Genomic DNA, 20,610 nt, shown 5'->3' with positions numbered 1-20,610 from the left:
TTAGTTTCTCTTTTTACTCTAAATGTGTTTGCTCTTCAAGCCAACATCAAATTACTAAGAACCAATCAAGGTTCTAATGACGTCATCCATAAACCACTACGTCATCAGTATATGAGACTATACATCCATATCTTAGTATTTGTGTGTATGTGGATGGGCGGGGGGGGGGGGGCAGATGTAGGAGGGGATAAATGACGTACCCTCTACATTGGTGACCAAGTAATTGTATATATTAGTCATTTGCATCACCGCCAGCACGCTTATTGTATAATGGGAATCAAACTGTAATGTGCATTCTCTTTTAATTTTCTTTTTCCCCCATTATGTAACAAAGTCTTTGTTACTTGCGTAACTGAAGAAAGAGGTTTCACTTACTCGTGTATCCCTAGTCAAGTATTGCTGGTGACCTGTTCTCAGCCTCCATGCACTCCTCGGTGCAGGGTGTAACACCCTTCATTGGTCCAATTGTGTGTAATGATTTGATTCATCCCAACTCCAGACCCCTATCTTCGATCTCCACCCCCACCTCATTCCCCGACAAGCACTTTACTACTTAGAACATTAAATAAACGCCTAATTCTGTTAATACTCATAAACTAATTTGAAGCAGACATGTTTGGAATGCTTTGGATAAAATCTGTACATACTGTATCCACATACACTCAGTAACTAGGATTGCGTGATTCAACTTTTCTGTGGTTTTCTTCGTTCCTACTTTTACTAATTTGAATTAAACTGTGACGTATCGGTTACGTAATGTCTTAAATCTCACACGAGTAGATTCACATTAATTGTGTCAATGTTAAGAGTAAATGACATTCATTGGTTATCTACAATATCATTGTGTTATTAAAATCGATCTACGAGAACTTAGAGGTGATATTTATTAATATCTGTGATATGTTTGTTCTAAGCCAGCATTTCTTCATTTCTTTCTGTTCCAATGTTTTATCGTTGTTAACATGAAGACAATATGATGACGTGACAAATCTTAAAAGGATAGCTCAGGGGAAAATTTATTTGACTAATCATATAATAAGCATCCAATTCCTACCTTGAATTTTCGAGATATCGATAGCTGAAATTGTCACAATTTGTAATATAAGTGAACCTGAAGCAAACAGGTGTGACGTCATAGTTACAGCACACTGATAGCAAATGTTCTGTTTATTCCTATGTTTAATTTTCTTGATATGATATTGTATTGTACAGGGTAACAACTTTGTTTTCGGGGATTTGAAGATATTAATACCCAAATGACTGTAGTATATTCAAAATTTTATTAAATCCTCATTTTGAAAAAGAAATATTGGATGTACATTTCCAACGGAGTAATGGATACTTTTCATACTTGCTTTATGTAGATGTTTCATAGTGAGAAGGAGTATTGTTTTGGCGTTGACCTTATGAATATTAATGAGATTATTGGATTACACCTAAGGAGTTTTACATAAAAATAACCCCGCAACAAGAATTCAGATTGTAGCCAGACTTGGTATACAGTTGTTGGTTAATAGCTGGTACATGTACAAATCCCAAAAAAATTCAGGCACATTTTTACGCTGACAGGGCCCAACTTTTATCACCACCCCACATGCATTTTGGGGTACATTCTTTGGGCCTGAATTTGTGAAGCCCATTATTTTTTGAACCATTTGAGCGCACTATTCCGTTGGGTTCAATTTTTGGGGAGGTGCCAATAATTTAAACTTGCAAATAATTCCACAACCTTAAATCAGATCATATCCAAACTTGGAATATAATTTTGGTTAACAGCGGGTACATGTTGGATATTTGGGTGTTGGTTACTACACTTTATTATTCCACTATTCAAATAACCATAGTGACCGTTGGACTCTTGTTAGTATTTTATCGTCTTTATTTACCTTCCGTTGTTATTATAGTCCTCAATAAAGCCTTGTCTGTTAAGACCATACGATCATGTGAGCTTACAAAATTTAAGAATTTTGAATATGATCATAACGCTGATAATGTTCTGTACATTAAGTAAACATTAATACAATGGTATGCTCTCTGTGTTTCATTTTTAAATTTTATTATTTCCCTTTTTTCATGTTAATGAATCTTTTAAAGTGTCCATTTGTTTGTGAGACTAAAGGAGAATCAAACCCAACAATCGTTTTAATAGTATTTGTTAGGTAAGCTATCGAATATTGTAATATTATGTGATAGGTTAGCTACTGATCACATTTACTATGATGTGATAAGTAAACTATCGATCATACTAACTATTATGTGATAGCTAAGCTATTGATCACTATCATAGTATGTAATAGGTAAACTATCGATAATTTTAAAATTATGTGACAGGTAAGCTATGGATCATATTTAATATTACATGATAGGTAAGCTATTGATCATTTTATAATCATGTGATAGATAAGCTATCGATATCATGTGATAGGTAAGATAGAGATCATTGCACTATCATGTGATAGGTAAGCTATCGATCTTTGTAATGTCATCTGATAGGTAAGTTATCGATCATTTTAATAATATGTGATAGAAAAGCAATCGATCATATTTAATATTAAATGATAGGTAAGCTAACGATCATTGTAATGTTATGTGATAGGTAAGCAATTGATCATATTTAATATTATGTGATAGGTAAGCTATCGATCTTTGTAACATCATCTGATAGGTAAGTTATCGTTCATTTTTAATAGTATCTGATAGGTAAGCTATCGATCATTGTAATGTTATGTGATAGGTAAGCATTGATCATAGTTAATATCATGTGATATGTTAGCTATCGATCATTTTAATATTATGTGATAGGTAAGCTATCGATCATTTTAAATTATTTGATAGGTTAGCTATCGATCATTTTAATATGATGTGATAGGTAAACAAATTAACATATTTATTATTATGTGATATGTAAGTTACTGATCATTTTTAAATTTTGTGATACGTAAATTATCGATCATATTAAATATCGATCATTGTAATATTATGTGATAGGTAAGTTATCGATCATTTTAATAGTATGTGATAGGTAAACTATCGATCATATTAAATATCGATCATTTTAATATTATGTGATAGGTAAGTTTTCGATCATTTTAATAGTATGTGAAAGGTAAGTTATCGATTATTTTAATAGTATGTGATACGTAAGCTATCGATCATTTTAATATTACGTGATAGGTAGGCTATCGATCATATTTACTAAGATATGATAGGTAAGCTATCGACGAGCAAGTCACCTTAGGTCACTTACACATGAAAAAAAAAAACATATTTGATTTTGGAGGTATCGATTCTTGAATTATTGTTAAGATACAAGACTCGTATATTTGAATAAGTTTTACTTTTTTCATTTTATTTTCAATAATTGCTTCATTAACAGTCTCTTTTTATAAGGTTTATAAGCAGAACGCCAAACAGTTATTGTTTTATCATAACATAATTTTGGCGTAGTAAAGTTGATCATTTATTTATAAATCAAGTTATTCTTAAATGAAAAGATCGACTCTGTATAGTATATACTTCTCATTCTGTTCTTTTCATTGTTATTTTAATTCGCCTTATAAATGATTCTACTGGTTTCATTTTATTTCAGATCTTCTTTATTTCTTTAAATACTAAAATACTAAAAACTAATACTTGCTCTAATTATTGTTATATTTAGTCATTAATTGTTAGGTTGCATTCTACTTCATCCTTTTATTAATTTTACTTTTTTCAAGATGTAATTGCTTTCTTTCTTTCCTCCTTTGTCTATATTATGAATTAATCTTTGATATTACTCACGCGAATATTAGAAGAATATTGTTAAATGTTATCATAATAACAATGACTTGCTGTCTACCGTTATACCATTGATTCTGTTACTCAAAATCAAACTAAAACAATGTCTTAGACATTAATTATTAACAATGCCATGTTTTGTTTTTTCAAAACAGTTCTTGTTCCATTAGTATGATCTCTAATGGTGTTTCTTTGAAGACAATAGGAACACGTGACTGACGTATTATAGTAAGAGTTTAACATGAAAGTAACGAAGATAATGTTCTGTATATTTAACATGAACCTTAAATGCAATGATCGGCTCTCCATACATATTTTTCATCTTCTTATATCGTTATGTTGCTTCTTCTAATTAATGATGCTGGTTGACAATTATTGAATATTCATGATCTCTTCATTGTAATTCAGTTTTTGTCGTATTTGCTTTAACGCAACTGGATATTATGAAGTCATAAAGTGTACCAATATAACCCAAGCCCCGTCCTTGCATAACTGAATATGTTTACAAAACTGCAAAAACCGACTAACATATAAATGTGGAATAAAACACTGCGTTGCACTATCTGTTTATGATATTAGATATTTCCAAGGAAATAATTATCCCTTTATTTTGTATTTTTGTTTTAGTATCTTACGTATTTCTGTATGTAAGTACAATTAATAATTTTTACAACCAAACACACTTGTTCCCTTTGAGTCGATCCTGGCCTCTCATTGTGATACAATTACAACATATTCATCCCATTTATATGTTACTATATCATAAGTTCATATCGTAGACTCTTATCATGAGATTAGTGATGTGTATTGATGTTGTAATATCAATGGAAGCAATTAAAGAAAACTAATCAGAAAAATATTGTCAACAGTGTTATCTCTATGTATCATGTAGTCTATATACTAACTTGTAATATCAACCTCTTACTCTTTTTCTGTCCTGCATCAAGATCACATAGAAGGTTATGGCTACACAGAAAATCTCAAAACAGGTGAGGCTTGTATAGTTGCGGTTGGAATAACAAATATTCTTGTCCTAATAAAAGTGTTGATAACGCTCTGTAAGTCTTTAATTATAACTTTCTTTTCAAGTTCAATGCTTTTTGAAAGATTCTAAAACTCCACCTTATTACAAAATATTCAAGAGTGTATAATGAAATGATCGCAAATATATTTCTCAATGTGACCATTATCTGATTTTCTAGCGTATTTTGGGCAATATATTAATCATCTCCAGGCGGGATTTTAAACTATTTTAAATTTTCCTTGTTTTTTTTCTTAAAGAAATCAAATTTTACTCCTTGCGAAGATATTTCCTTATCAATATCCGGTTGTGTTGACCATTGACGTGTCTGCACGCGTCAACCAGGGGGTGGGAGTGGGGAGGTATGTTCCTTGTGGGTTCCCTACCGATACCGTTACCCCTGGCCACTATATATTCTTACTGAATTCATTTCTCCCGTACAATGTCCTTTCCCGAGTCCCCGTTCGTCCTCAACTGACTGGATACCACGTATGACTGTTTCTGTGTATTGACAACGTCATAATGCTTATCAATATATGTTTACATGTTTTGGCGGCCTTTGTTAGGTAACACTTCGTCACGCCCGTCTGCAAAAGAAATTGTAAATTTGCTGAGAATGTTCATTATACATCGATGACGATATCCGATTCTATTTTATTTTATGTCGTGGAGTTGAAGTTTTGCTTCATAGACTTGTTTCAACATAGATTTCAATCCTTTCTTGTTTTCACTCTCGTTGACTCAGTTTCTAAAGGTCGTAACATTGACCTATGTTGATGTCTGGCAGTAATATAAATGGCTTCTTTCATCCTTCATAGAGTAATTTTGTGGTCTTGCAGTAAAATAGATATATCGTCTCATTAACACCGCGGTTTACGGTATGCCGCCATCTAACAGATTGTGACAATTCATCCTTAGCAAGAGATGATTGCTCCATGTTTTAGGTGTTTAATTAGTCAAAGTACTGATAATAATCAATAATTTAATAAACAAATAAAACAGAACACACATCGAAGTTCAAAATAGGAAATGGAAGTGTGGGGGGGGGGGGGGGGTGGCTGTAAATCTAATCACACTAGCATATATGACGCCGTGATCAATTGTTGGTGCATAAGATATGCATCACCCAGAGAAATTGAAGTAGGGAGAATGACGTCATGCGACATATACTGAAGCCACCCATTTAACTGGTGGCGCTTTGCTTGTACGGCAAGACAGTAACGGCGCGTAATACAAACACTACGTCTTTGAAATAACTAAAGTGATAAAGTTGACATTAATCACTCGAAATGGTGATATCGCGTGCTGCACTTGGGTGCCAAAATCGTGAAAAATGTAGCAGTGGATTGTAGTTTCACAGGTAATTCTTAGGAAGCGCTAGTAGAAGCAATTACATAGGAATATAATTACTTTACTAGTGTCGTCTGCCCAGCTGCTGTATTGTAATTCACTGGACCCTGGATATAGTTAGCCCAGGCCCCTAGACCGGCTGTCCTTTTGAATGCGATATGACTAAAAGCCTAGTGAAAAAAATTATCACCACCTCATTTTACTTAAAAAATGTATACCTAACGATAGATCCACATGCTACAATAACATGGGATGACGGTTATGATATCATGGACGTATCACTAATATTTCAGTACTAGGAAATAGGCGTAGCCTAACTTATGTTTATGTACGTAGCCTTGCCCCTTGGTGGGATATGTAATCTTGCATAAACTACTACCCAATTTGTAACATTATTTCTCAGACCTGCATGCACAGACTAATATGGAAGTATTACACAAATTAAGTTGCGGAAGGGGGGGGGGTGGGGAGGGTTACATTTTCAAGGGACAACTATGACAATATCTGAGTGGAGCACTAAAATAATGCAAGCAAGAAAAATGTTTGCCATGTGCCTCTTAGATAAAATTACACTTCCGGATATTAAAAGTTGCACAAAACACTCGACTTATTCAAGTCATTAGATGCGATACAAAAAATCAGACTTGATTCTTAAGTCAGGAGTAAAGTACTTACCAGTCTGGTCGCCATAACATGTCTCTGTTTTGCAAAGTACACCTACTCTTTCACAAAAACGGGTAAAATCAAATTCAATTTCAAAGTCGAATGCACAATGTATGTATATGCAAACGTACAAATGATCTGGCTTTTTGCAGTATAACGCAAAGCGCCCTCATTATTTTCAAGACTTCACTACTTAAACACACGGCGATGCAATGACTTACTGATTTTGTTGGCATCCAAATGGACATTATAGTAATGTTTGCCTTGTTGGAGTCATATTATATCGTTGAAATTTCGTTGAAATACTTGGGGTGTTTTTTCTTTTCTTCAGTAAAGTGTATTTTTCTTGTAATTGCCTATACATTTGTTTCAAAAAGTAATGTGAAAAATAAGAACATGTTGTCGGGACGGGTGTTATTTAAAGAGAAAATTCAAAAAATGATGTCAAATATATATACTCTCAGAAGAGAGGGGTACAGTTGGTGGTATCAGGAGAGAGTTGTAGGGTGAAGTACTTCATTCAGTGACAATTGAAGAAAGAGCCATTGATATGAATAGGTCATTACTTAAATATGACTATTTGCCTGTTTATATTATACATGTTATTTGTTTTTTGGGGAGGGGGGTGGGAGGTAAGGGAGGTGTGAAATAGTTAAAAAAAAGTTAGAATGTTAAAGAAAGAAAGTGTATTAAATGGTGGACGGCATTCAGATAGTGTTGTCATTGGTGGGGGTATAGGAAGGTAGTAGGGAGTTAAGTAGTCACGTGATATAAATTAAAGAAAGTATACAATAGATACATTCAGCTGATTATATGAATATGACTACCTGTATATTAATATTACATGTGTAGGGTCTGTGGTAGTGTGAAATAATCATACAATGTCAAACAACGTAAATATATGATATATGACAAACGTTAACTATTTAATCGTCACAAACTCTCAGTCTAAATTACTAACGATGATATAGAGTCAAGTAGTCACGCGATATAAATTAAAGAAAGTATACAATAGATACATTCAGCTGATTAAATATATATGACTACTTGTCTATATTAGATGTGTAGGGTCTGTGGTAGTGTGAAATAGACTTACAATGTCAACGTAAATGTATGAAATATGACAACCGTTAAATATTTAATCGTCACAAACTATCAGTCTAAATTACTAACTATGATATAGTATCAATCGTATACATTATGAACGATACGCAGATGTTAATAAGAATATTATACATTTTGTTTTTGTAGTACTTTGCTTTTCTATATCCAAATAAATACACAAATTGTTTTACGCCATATTATTATTTGTTAATGGAAGTTATGGACTGATTTTATCTTTTAAATTCTTATATATAATTACAACTATTTATATTTTCGACAAAAATAATTATCCCTGATTCATTTTGGAAAAGTTTCTAATCGTCATAATCAATTTTCTTTCCCGGCCATGAAGGTCTTTTAATTTGACCCCCCAAAAAGAAGAAAAACATTCATCTTTATCATCTAATCCTTTAATGAAGAAATTGTGATATGATGGACTTGGACAGATGTGCAGATACTGAAATTACGTCAACAGTTATCCTTCAAATAATAGGTCCTTGAAAAGAAAAGAAAAATACACGTTTGGCCACGTATGTAAGTTGGAACGTGCATCTAATTATGTGACTGGAATTCACCATTATATGTTAGTATTAGTATTTTGTCATTATTATTCAAACCATTTAGGAAAGGAAAAAGACCATATAGTCATCGCCTGGCACAGTGTTTGCAAATGCAGTGTTTCAGTTAAAATGTTTAGCACTATCGTGGAGTGCATCTATATAGTATTGCAAAACAAATGTGTACCAATTTCATTTTCTTAATCGTATATATGCATTCCTGGGATTGCAAATGTAATTCAGACCGAACCACTTGCAATAAATATAGCTACGATAAGCTAATAGGATGCACTTTGGACGCTGCTTGACTAACAATATTTCAGTGAAAGTAGTGTTTTGTTAATTATTGGAGAAACAGAGAAATAAAACAAAAGGGTTGTTAGCATCCATTCAATTATCAATAAAAAATGTTAACTCAAACTGACAATAGTAATCCGTTGGCCATGTTGGAACCAACCGTCAGAGAACTAATGAGTACTGGATATCAGGTTCAATACACCGCCTGCAGGTTTGTAGGTAAAGCTACGCTTCTAAGGCAAGAGGTTCGAAACCGGTAAAGAAGGTCTTAATTCCACTGTTGGCAACTGCCACCTGTATCGAAGAATACTAGTTGTCACTCTCGGTAAGCACGTCATACCCCCCACAAGAACGTCACTTTCCGTGTTTAATACTTCCGGTAAGCACGCCATACTCCATCCGAGAATGGTAATAATGCTATTATCCACACGGCTTATTATATACGCAGAAAATAAGGTAACATGTATTTGTGGGTGGGGTTTCTATGTCTATATATTAATTATATCATTATTTCTATCGGGGAGTATTGTACCCTGTTCAGCTCTCCAGAGTTTTTGTACATCACTTCCTTTCACAATATTATTCATTCTAATTTTCCTTATATTTATATGATTGTAAATTTTCTGTACCAATGCTATTCTCTTGTTATATGTTATATAAATATGTGAATAAAGTTGTGAAGAAACAAATAAAAGGAAATGAAATGAATGAAATATTTAGTCGATGCAAAATAAAAGTGAATTGGCTGGATTCAAGCGCACAATCTGAATATGACTACGAATGTAACCTTTATATCGATTGACCTTAAATATCCGCCTTTTCTTTGAAATCGCGCTCAGACAGCACTTACGTAGCTAAATGACTTCCTTATCGAGAGTACGTAAACAATGTGATAAGTCAAGAAGGGAAGCGTTCAGATTAACCTCAAAATGAGAGTACCTATTAAGTACAGTTCCATTACGTTTATCAAATAACATCACGGGTTACACAATGAAATGCTCACTGGCGTTAGAATAGCGACAATATGTTACTTTCAGAATTTGCATTTGAATAATTTACCTTAAGATCATATTTGCTTAATCTGTTAAATTGTTGTTTGTTTAACTAATATGATTTGTATTCTTATTTTGATATCAGAAAGCTAGATATTTTTGTCATAGAAAATGATCGTCTGCGTTGAACTATAAACCCAGCGACGTCCTCAGTTGCAGGCAAACAAGAATCCTGAACCGTTGAATTATTTTTTTTATCACACTGCGAGTATTAGTCGTAAAGGCAAACCAAACTTTCAGTACGTTTGGAAACTTCGTCAGCACGTAATTGCAAGACTGGGTTTAAACGCCCACCTTTAAATAATACATATCCTTAAAATGTTTGCACAAATCGTAAATGATACCACAATTTGAAAATTTTGAAAGCAACGGCCCAACAAAATCAACACATTTGCTACAATTGTTGCTAGATCCGGGGATTCTAAGACTGTACCAATAAGCTCGACTTATTAATAGATGTACGTTTACCAAGATTTCTTGGTTGCTATATTACTTTTATTTTGTTAAAAGTCGACTTGTAAGTTACCACCACAGCTATTCCTATAACGTGAATTTTAGTAAGACTAGAGGTCAGTAATAACAGCAGACTCCAGGCTACATAATTGTAAATCTATTTAGTCGCTTTACTGATGTACACTTGCAACAAAATATACTTGATCATCATAAAGAGGGACCTAACACAACATGTTACGAATTCAGTTCGTAGAAAGGCATTACATTGTTTATTTAGCCTTGTGTAATGTAACTACGAATACAGAGATTTTGGGAGGGATATATATTTACTGGTCGACTTAAAATCCTTCCCAAAGAAAATATTCAGATTAAGACGCTGGCAGTATAGAACTTTCCAGTCATTAACAAAGGCTGCAACTATCGCAAATGTTATTCTCGTTAAGTCTAGCCTTCCATATCATACCATACCTAGGAATATCATACTACATACACAACTTTCTAAATTCTTATCACTACTGCTTGTTCAAGTCCACGTCTTTGATTGTCTATTTTACAGGTCATATATATATATATATATATATATATATATATATATATATATATATATATATATATATATATATATTTATATATATATATATATATATATATATATTTATATATATATATATATATATATATATATTTATATATATATATATATATATATATATATATATATATATATATATATATATATATATATATATATATATATATATATATTTATTTATAAATGGAAGCTTCTCAAAACAGGAAACTATCTGTTCAGGGGTCGTAATACTTTGATTCTACAGGAAGTAATGAAGACATGTTTTTTCATTCCATACTGTGTGTGTTTGTGGATTACATTGTACCACATCGTAACAGGGATAAGCATGATGAACCGTTCCGCCATTTTATAATGTCAAATTGTAGAGTCTGGAAAGCAAACGAAATAGTTCCAGGAGAGAAAATCAGAGTAGAGGTAAGATTAAATTGACCATCAAGGAGAACAAATTCCATTTCTAGCAAATTCTATAAAAATAAAAATAAATCACAGTATTAGACTGCAGAGCGAGGTAACGTTAGTTTCTACAGATAACGTAGGTTTGATTCGTATGACCAATTAACTATAATGATGTTAAATGACCGTGACGTAGTTTGTTCCATATAGTGAAATGAATACATGATATACTTACATGTGTTTTATAATATTTATATCGTGATACAAGCTGAAGCTGATATGAAACTGTACAATATTGTAAAGAAACTGTATTGTACTATGAATAACACAACATATATTACCTTATTAAGTTAGGGTTATACAAGAAAACTACTGCATAGGGCCTTTTGTGCTTGTAATTTATTGCATTGTACCTACAACCCGTGACTATGTGACATTGTACTGTAATTAGAGAATTAATAAGCATACTTTAATTAAGAGTTGAACGTTAGTGCAGTCGGTTACGTGTTTAGACACACGTTTAGTGTAACTCGTATAGTGTTATAGAGGATTATTTTCATCCGATAACCAAACATGTCTGTAGTATTAGACTCAGTATGTACCTGACTTTCTTACTGTCCGTCCTGTATTTGCTATTGTCCCACATCTGCTGAAGACACTCGTCTTGTTCCTATACCAACATATGCTGGACATGTAAATTTGTATTAAGGTACATGCATTTAGAGGCAATAGTACAAGCTGCAGGGGCACTTCTCCGTACAAAATTACAATGCCCCCCCCCCCGAGTCCCACCATTAAAGCATTAAAACACCATGCACCTTCTCTATTGGTGATTAATTGTGTTGCCCTTCTCTAGAAGACATTGGTGCCCCACCAGTGCCCCCTGAAAAAAAATGGTCCTGACGACATCACTTTTTATGAATCATAGCAACTATGAACTCTCCATTAAATAGTGCAGATTCCGGAAATTTCACAAACAAGTTTCGGCTTTGTTATTATACTAGAATCGTTCACATTCATGTTTCGTAACCAATCAGTGTTCAGGTTTTATCTAGCAAGTCCGAAACAGACATGGTAAATGAATATTTTCAACTAGTTCACGATCTTGGTTTTTCCATAAACTAAACGCTTTAATGTCCAATTTCCTCGTTTATTTGGCAAATTTTAGTGATGTTATTTAGCTTCTTTTTATTGTACGTTATAACCAGTTAGAGTTAAGCGGATTTTCAACACAAACTGCAGTTTTATATATATATATATATATATATATATATATATATATATATATATATATATATATATATATATGATTGTAAATACTTTGACAGTGTAAATTATGAGTAGACGTGGTACCGTGATACACATATATTAAATTATGTAGTGGACATCAGGTGTCTGTATAATGTAAGCTATGTAGGCCTATGAAGTATACTGGCACTAAGATTTAGAGGACAGGAAGTGTAATGCATATAGCATATGGTTCATACAGTTAGAGGACAGATACTGGTATTATAATGTATGTATTCTTTAACATTAGTGGACATCAGGTGAATGGATAATGTAAGCTATGTAGGCCTATGAAGTATACTGGCTCTAAGAGTTAGAAGACAGGAAGTACAGTGTATATAGCATATGGCGCACACAGTTAGAGGACAGATACTGGTATTATAATGTATGTATTCTTTAACATTAGTGGACATCAGGTGTATGTATAATGTAAGCTATGTAGGCCTATGAAGTATACTGGCTCTAAGAGTTAGAAGACAGGAAGTACAATGTATATAGCATATGGTTCATACAGTTAGAGGACAGATACTGGTATTATAATGTATGTATTCTTTAACATTAGTGGACATCAGGTGTCTGTATAATGTAAGCTATGTAGGCCTATGAAGTATACTGGCACTAAGAGTTAGAGGACAGGAAGTACAATGTATATAGCATATGATTCATACAGTTAGAGGACAGATACTGGTATTATAATGTATGTATTCTTTAACATTAATGGACATCAGTTGTATGTATAATGTAAGCTATGTAGGCCTATGAAGTATACTGGCTCTAAGAGTTAGAAGACAGGAAGTACAGTGTATACAGCATATGGTTCATACAGTTAGAGGACAGATACTGGTATTATAATGTATGTATTCTTTAACATTAGTGGACATCAGGTGTCTGTATAATGTAAGCTATGTAGGCCTATGAAGTATACTGGCTCTAAGAGTTAGAAGACAGGAAGTACAATGTATATAGCATATGGTTCATACAGTTAGAGGACAGATACTGGTATTATAATGTATGTATTCTTTAACATTAGTGGACATCAGGTGTATGTATAATGTAAGCTATGTAGGCCTATGAAGTATACTGGCACTAAGAGTTAGAGGACAGGAAGTACAATGTATATAGCATATGGTTCATACAGTTAGAGGACAGATACTGGTATTATAATGTATGTATTCTTTAACACTAGAAGACATCAGGTGTCTGTATAATGTACTTTATGTAGGCCTATTTTGTATACTGGCACATACAGTTAGATGATAGGAAGTGTAATGTATGTAGCATCTGTTGCATACAGTAAGATGACAGATACTGGTATTAAAATGTTTGTATTCTTGAACATTAGAGGACATCATGTGTCTGTATGATATATGTTGTGAAGGCCTATTTAGTATACTGGCATACATAGTTAGAGGACAGGAAGTGTAATTTATGTACCATATGTTAATTCTTTCTGTAGTAAACATTATTCACTTAAATATCACACAATTAAGAGATCTCAGAAAGTCGTTCCATGGATTACTTCCGATAGTGTTCGTTCTGTAACTACAAAAGCATTTCTTTACAGCTGCACTCCTTCAAACAAGCTTAAATACACCATTTTAAAACAATTTGGCAACCAGTTTTCGCGTAGCAAAGAAATCTAACTTTACAAACAATATTCTGTGAATAAATGACTGACCTCAGGAAAACTGGAATGTTATTAAGGAAATCATTGGCAAAACGAAAGGATTCTGCCCGGGTTAATAATTATAAGCTTTTACATATAATGATAATGGAATTGAAAATGACCTATAGGTTGCAAAGTGTATCAATGATAACATCTCTAATATTAATCAAAATCTTGCTGACAAGATTCAATATTTAAAAAAGTAAACAAATAACGAAAAATGTCTGGACATTTTAAACAATGGAAAGAGTAAAGACATTTATAGCGATAGCTGGATTCGGATCAGAGGTCTGTTTCGAACCCCGTTGTAGACATTAACTTACTTTGCTCTTTTCTCAGATTTCATTTTGTGATGTTCCTATGGGCTGATGTTCCTATGGTCGATATATATATATATTGTCATATAGCTACAACTCTAGCAACCTCGAATTTCACAGAAAGTTTGGTTAGTGCTGTCACAATTGCTACTAAGTGTAACTTTGCATCATGCATGGGATAGAAGGTCGAAAAGGGAACACTTAGTATCATCCAATTAACACATATACGTGAATTACAGTAAACAGGGAATAGTGCTCGACAGCATCATCACGCATAGTAACACGAACATATATCAAATTGTGGGTGCATGTTATACCGTCAACAAGCTAAAGTACTTCCAATACTGTAGCATATTAGGGTTGCTACACTTGGTACAGGGAAACAAAAATATAGCAACCACTAACGTAGAATATGAGGATTGCTACAATGGGAACAAAACTATAGCTACCACTAATGTAGAATATGAGGATTGCTACACATGATACAGGGAGACTAAAGTATAGCAACTACTAATGTAAAATATTAGGATTGCTATACTCTTGGTACAAAACTACAAATACTTACATCGAATATTAGAATTGCTACAGTTGATTCAGGGGAACAAAACTATAACAAATACAATTGTAGCATATTAGGATTACTACACTTGATAAAGGGGAACAAAACTATAGCAACTACTAATATAGCATGTAAAGATTGCTGTACTTGATATTGGGGGACAAAACTATAGCAAATACTAATGTAGCATGTTAGGGTTACTACATTAGGTTCAGAGGAACACAACTAGAGCAACTATTAATGTAGCATATGAGGGTTGCTTCACTTTGTACAGGGGAAAAATATATAGCAAATAATAATATTAAATATAAAGGTTGCTACACTTCGTACAGGGAAACAGAACTATATCAACTACTTATGTAGAATATGAGGATTGTTACACTTAAAAAAAGAGAACAAAAATATTGCAACTACTAATGTAACATATTAGGGTTGCTACACTTGATACAGGGGAACAAAACTATAGCAACTACTAATATAGCATGTAAAGATTGCTGTACTTGATATCGGGGGACAAAACTATAGCAAATACTAATGTAGCATGTTAGGGTTACTACATTAGGTTCAGAGGAACACAACTAGAGCAACTATTAATGTAGCATATGAGGGTTGCTTCACTTTGTACAGGGGAAAAATATATAGCAAATAATAATATTAAATATAAAGGTTGCTACACTTCGTACAGGGAAACAGAACTATATCAACTACTTATGTAGAATATGAGGATTGTTACACTTAAAAAAAAAGAGAACAAAAATATTGCAACTACTAATGTAACATATTAGGGTTGCTACACTTGATACAGGGGAACAAAACTACAAATACTTACATAGAATATTAGAATTGCTACACTTGGTACATGGGGAAAAAAATATAGCAACTACTATTGTAGAATATTAGGATTGCTACACTTGATACAGGGGAACAAACTATAGCAACTACTAATGTAGCATATTAGGATTGCTACACTTGGTACAGGGGAAAAAGCAATAGCAACTACTAATGTAACATATTAGGAAATGCTACACTTGGTATACAGGGGAACAAAACTATTGCAACTACTAATGTAACATATTACTAGGAAATGCTACACTTGGTACAGGAAAACAACAATATAGCAACTATTAATGTAACACATTAGGATTGCTATACTTGGTACATGGGAACAAAGCAATAGCAACTACTAATGTAACATATTAGGAAATGCTACACTTAGTACAGGGGAACAAAGCAATAGCAACTACTAATGTAGCATATTAGGATTGCTATACTTGATACATGGGAACAGAACTATAGCTACTACTATTGTAACATATAAGGATTGCTAGACTTGGTACAGGGGAACAAAACTATGGCAACTACTAATGTTATATATTAGGATTGCTACACTTGGTACAGGGGAACAAAACTATAGCAACTACTAATATAGCATGTAAAGATTGCTGTACTTGATATTGGGGGACAAAACTATAGCAAATACTAATGTAGCATGTTAGGGTTACTACATTAGGTTCAGAGGAACACAACTAGAGCAACTATTAATGTAGCATATGAGGGTTGCTTCACTTTGTACAGGGGAAAAATATATAGCAAATAATAATATTAAATATAAAGGTTGCTACACTTCGTACAGGGAAACAGAACTATATCAACTACTTATGTAGAATATGAGGATTGTTACACTTAAAAAAAAGAGAACAAAAATATTGCAACTACTAATGTAACATATTAGGGTTGCTACACTTGATACAGGGGAACAAAACTATAGCAACTACTAATATAGCATGTAAAGATTGCTGTACTTGATATCGGGGGACAAAACTATAGCAAATACTAATGTAGCATGTTAGGGTTACTACATTAGGTTCAGAGGAACACAACTAGAGCAACTATTAATGTAGCATATGAGGGTTGCTTCACTTTGTACAGGGGAAAAATATATAGCAAATAATAATATTAAATATAAAGGTTGCTACACTTCGTACAGGGAAACAGAACTATATCAACTACTTATGTAGAATATGAGGATTGTTACACTTAAAAAAAAGAGAACAAAAATATTGCAACTACTAATGTAACATATTAGGGTTGCTACACTTGATACAGGGGAACAAAACTACAAATACTTACATAGAATATTAGAATTGCTACACTTGGTACATGGGGAAAAAATATAGCAACTACTATTGTAGAATATTAGGATTGCTACACTTGATACAGGGGAACAAACTATAGCAACTACTAATGTAGCATATTAGGATTGCTACACTTGGTACAGGGGAAAAAGCAATAGCAACTACTAATGTAACATATTAGGAAATGCTACACTTGGTATACAGGGGAACAAAACTATTGCAACTACTAATGTAACATATTACTAGGAAATGCTACACTTGGTACAGGAAAACAACAATATAGCAACTATTAATGTAACACATTAGGATTGCTATACTTGGTACATGGGAACAAAGCAATAGCAACTACTAATGTAACATATTAGGAAATGCTACACTTAGTACAGGGGAACAAAGCAATAGCAACTACTAATGTAGCATATTAGGATTGCTATACTTGATACATGGGAACAGAACTATAGCTACTACTATTGTAACATATAAGGATTGCTAGACTTGGTACAGGGGAACAAAACTATGGCAACTACTAATGTTATATATTAGGATTGCTACACTTGGTACAGGGGAACAAAACTATAGCAACTACTAATATAGCATGTAAAGATTGCTGTACTTGATATTGGGGGACAAAACTATAGCAAATACTAATGTAGCATGTTAGGGTTACTACATTAGGTTCAGAGGAACACAACTAGAGCAACTATTAATGTAGCATATGAGGGTTGCTTCACTTTGTACAGGGGAAAAATATATAGCAAATAATAATATTAAATATAAAGGTTGCTACACTTCGTACAGGGAAACAGAACTATATCAACTACTTATGTAGAATATGAGGATTGTTACACTTAAAAAAAAGAGAACAAAAATATTGCAACTACTAATGTAACATATTAGGGTTGCTACACTTGATACAGGGGAACAAAACTATAGCAACTACTAATATAGCATGTAAAGATTGCTGTACTTGATATCGGGGGACAAAACTATAGCAAATACTAATGTAGCATGTTAGGGTTACTACATTAGGTTCAGAGGAACACAACTAGAGCAACTATTAATGTAGCATATGAGGGTTGCTTCACTTTGTACAGGGGAAAAATATATAGCAAATAATAATATTAAATATAAAGGTTGCTACACTTCGTACAGGGAAACAGAACTATATCAACTACTTATGTAGAATATGAGGATTGTTACACTTAAAAAAAAGAGAACAAAAATATTGCAACTACTAATGTAACATATTAGGGTTGCTACACTTGATACAGGGGAACAAAACTACAAATACTTACATAGAATATTAGAATTGCTACACTTGGTACATGGGGAAAAAAATATAGCAACTACTATTGTAGAATATTAGGATTGCTACACTTGATACAGGGGAACAAACTATAGCAACTACTAATGTAGCATATTAGGATTGCTACACTTGGTACAGGGGAAAAAGCAATAGCAACTACTAATGTAACATATTAGGAAATGCTACACTTGGTATACAGGGGAACAAAACTATTGCAACTACTAATGTAACATATTACTAGGAAATGCTACACTTGGTACAGGAAAACAACAATATAGCAACTATTAATGTAACACATTAGGATTGCTATACTTGGTACATGGGAACAAAGCAATAGCAACTACTAATGTAACATATTAGGAAATGCTACACTTAGTACAGGGGAACAAAGCAATAGCAACTACTAATGTAGCATATTAGGATTGCTATACTTGATACATGGGAACAGAACTATAGCTACTACTATTGTAACATATAAGGATTGCTAGACTTGGTACAGGGGAACAAAACTATGGCAACTACTAATGTTATATATTAGGATTGCTACACTTGGTACAGGGGAACAAAACTATAGCATCTGCTAATGTAGCATATAAGGATTGCTACACTTGGAAAAGGGGAACAAAACTATAGCAACTACTAATGTAGCATATTAGGATTTCCCTTTAGTTAGTTACATATAAACAGCATTTCTGTCCTTTTCCTTTGTCAAATATTCTTTTGTTTGTTTTATATTTATTAACATACTCCTATCTTTTCTACTTCTCTTTTTGTATTGCTTTTCTATATGTTTGCTACCATTTCTGTGAATTGGATGTGCACGAAAAGATACGAATGGCCTCTTCAGCTCTACTCCATTTTTTTTTTTTTTAATACTTTTCCATCCTTCCAACACATTGTAAAACTTACAGCGGGTAAAATAGAAAATGAAACCGAATTCAATCAGGCTAGATATTGTTTGGATTTCTCCGGCAAAGGAAATGATCGTGCTAGGAGTATTTCTAATAAATATCTATAAGCAATGTTTGGATTAATAGTTATTGCATCCTTCCGCCAGTTCAACCGCACGCGCATGGTAGACATTATTGACCTCATATTATGATGATATAATGTATGTTATGTATATCTATATATATGGCGTGTGTTAGGACAATATTTTTTGGCGGGTTTGCGCTCTTCACTAAACTATATATTTATATATATATATTGTTATGATGCAGCATGTTACTTTAAAGGTTAACTACGCTAATTGATGTTATGTAATTCTTTAATGGTGTATTATTATGCTTATTTGTAAACGTAGAGCACAATCAGTGCAGTTCTAAGCTACGGTCGAGTAACCTCACCGAATGCCATATAAATTAGTTTTCAAGGAGTGGCTCGGTCTCTTCTCCCAGTGGCACCAACCTGTACGTCACGCCACGTAAAACAACGATGTCTGCATAGCCCTTACAAAACCTACCTTTTCCGTTCCGGCCTTTCTTCACCATGCCAACCACGCTGTGTGTGACTTACTCTTAACTCTCTTTTGGATACCATTCTTCTGAACTTATTATTTACCTTACATGGTCCTGTTCTCTATACCGGAGCTGTTATTTATACGAAAAGCGCCTTCCGGAAGCTTCCAGACACACCCGCACTACGGTTACAGACTACCCTGGGATTTGACAACCCGACGGAGAGCCCAGCGGTAGCAAGGTACCTTGCGTGCGCGCTAAGTTAACTTTAAGTATTAAGGTATGTAATGTATTTATGCTAATGTATATATATATATATATATATATATATATATATATATATATATATATATATATATATATATATAGGAATAACGGAAAAACTGTTAAACAACTATGCTGCATTTAGAGAAAGGCTGGATCTCGAGTGAGATACAATAATTGAATTAGGTAAGTGATTGGAAGTAAAACAGCCAATGTTTGGTTTTTGCAGATATATATATATATATATATATATATATATATATATATATATATATATATATATATATATATATATATATATATATGTTATGCGCTATCGACCGATTTGCGCCATCGATCGGCGCTGCGCTATCTATGGAT

The 20,610-nt window shown here is 33.2% G+C and overlaps 2 protein-coding genes across 3 annotated transcripts in view; one reads left to right on the top strand and one right to left on the bottom strand.

Annotated features, from left to right (window-relative positions):
- The window catches only part of LOC139969993 (uncharacterized), a 345,154-nt gene that overhangs the window by 244,140 nt on the left and 80,404 nt on the right, over positions 1–20,610 (bottom strand). The gene's annotated exons all lie outside the window — the stretch shown is intronic.
- LOC139969980 (uncharacterized) overlaps positions 11,080–20,610 on the top strand; it is a 121,977-nt gene continuing 112,446 nt past the window's right edge. For both annotated transcript variants that reach the window (XM_071975478.1, XM_071975477.1), the window contains exon 1: positions 11,080–11,280. The gene's annotated coding sequence lies outside the window, so the exon portion shown is untranslated. The remainder of the gene's footprint in view (positions 11,281–20,610) is intronic.

The sequence above is a fragment of the Apostichopus japonicus genome, chromosome 7, assembly GCF_037975245.1.
Source record: "Apostichopus japonicus isolate 1M-3 chromosome 7, ASM3797524v1, whole genome shotgun sequence".
NCBI classification, from domain to species: Eukaryota; Metazoa; Echinodermata; class Holothuroidea; order Aspidochirotida; family Stichopodidae; genus Apostichopus; species Apostichopus japonicus.
Note: the sequence above shows the minus strand (reverse complement) of the source record. Positions and strands in the feature narration are given on the sequence as shown.